At 40.9% G+C, this 1236-nt stretch overlaps 1 pseudogene; it reads left to right on the top strand.

Annotated features, from left to right (window-relative positions):
• The first annotated feature begins 218 nt into the window (after nucleotides 1-218).
• On the top strand, nucleotides 219-699 carry LOC127085627 (uncharacterized; annotated as a pseudogene).
• Nucleotides 700-1236: the final 537 nt, after the last annotated feature.

Raw genomic sequence — 1236 nt, 5'->3', positions numbered from 1 at the left:
AGTTTGGTCTTCATGAAATCAAAGGAAAATATGTTGAATCTTACGATGCTGCAAGAAAATCGTTTGGTGATAACTGTCATGCCACATTTACGAAACCTGTATGTAATGATACGTGCATAGCTTCAACGGACAGTGATGAAAATGAAACTGTGTTGCCCCCCTCATCACGCTTGGAATCGAAAAGTCCTGTCAATATTGAAGTTAGGAATTCAAGTTCAATGGGTCCTAAGCAATGTTAAATCTGCCACAAAGTTCAGTCCAAGTACAAATGCCCTAAATGCTATTTACCTTATTGCTCACTGGCCTGTTTCAAAAACCACAAAGAACTTCCATGTGTCAATCCAACAAATTCAACACCGAAAACAACTGCTTTGGAATCACACGTAGAAAAGCCATCAGTTGTGGAAAATACTGTTTTGGAAGTAGTTGTGGAAAATACTGTTTTGGAAGCAGTTGTAGAAAAACCATTACTTGTTGATAAAAGAGGCCAGGTGTTGGACCAATTCCAATTGGAGGCTATAGCTTCTTCTAGTGAGATTCGTGATGCTTTGAATAATAAATCCCTTCAAGAACTAGTTCGCCGTATTGATTGTTCCCCAAATGCTGAGAATGAACTTGATAAAGCTATAGCAGATGAGGCATTTCGCGTGTTCACGGACAAGATTTTATCAACTATCAACCCCTAAGTGCGGAATGAAGAGTTTGCGGACAAAAGTCAGATATGAAACTGAAAATTCCGAAGTTATAGAGTCAGATACAACACAACTTCAGGATATACCTTCACAATTGAATGTATACGAGAACCAAAATGTGATCATAGCACAGCATATTCGTGTTCCAGAGACTGATCGCCGCCGGCTGACCTTTAGTACCGTCGGGATTGCAACGGAATTTGATTCTTTGATGCTTCAACCTCAGTTTCAATTAATAGAAGCTACTGAAAAGTCAAATGGAGAATCCACTACAAGCTTGACTGCACCCGCTTCAGAGTTATCCACCGGTAATGTTTCTGGGAGCAAGCAGGTGAATTTAAGTAATGACCATGTTAGAAGTTCCGAGTCCGAATCTTCAGCCTCTGGTGTTGCTTCTGAGCAACAGTTGCCCGATAACAAAGAATCCTCGAGCTCTCAGAATCTAGACAACTATGCCAATGTTGGATTGGTTCTCTCACCACATCAGGAGGTTTTGAACTCCCATGCTGCAAACAATGTTACCAAGTCATCCACATCTCGCAGC

Source organism: Lathyrus oleraceus, chromosome 5 (assembly GCF_024323335.1).
Source record: "Lathyrus oleraceus cultivar Zhongwan6 chromosome 5, CAAS_Psat_ZW6_1.0, whole genome shotgun sequence".
Classification (NCBI taxonomy): domain Eukaryota; kingdom Viridiplantae; phylum Streptophyta; class Magnoliopsida; order Fabales; family Fabaceae; genus Lathyrus; species Lathyrus oleraceus.
This window is presented reverse-complemented; position numbering and strand designations above follow the sequence as displayed.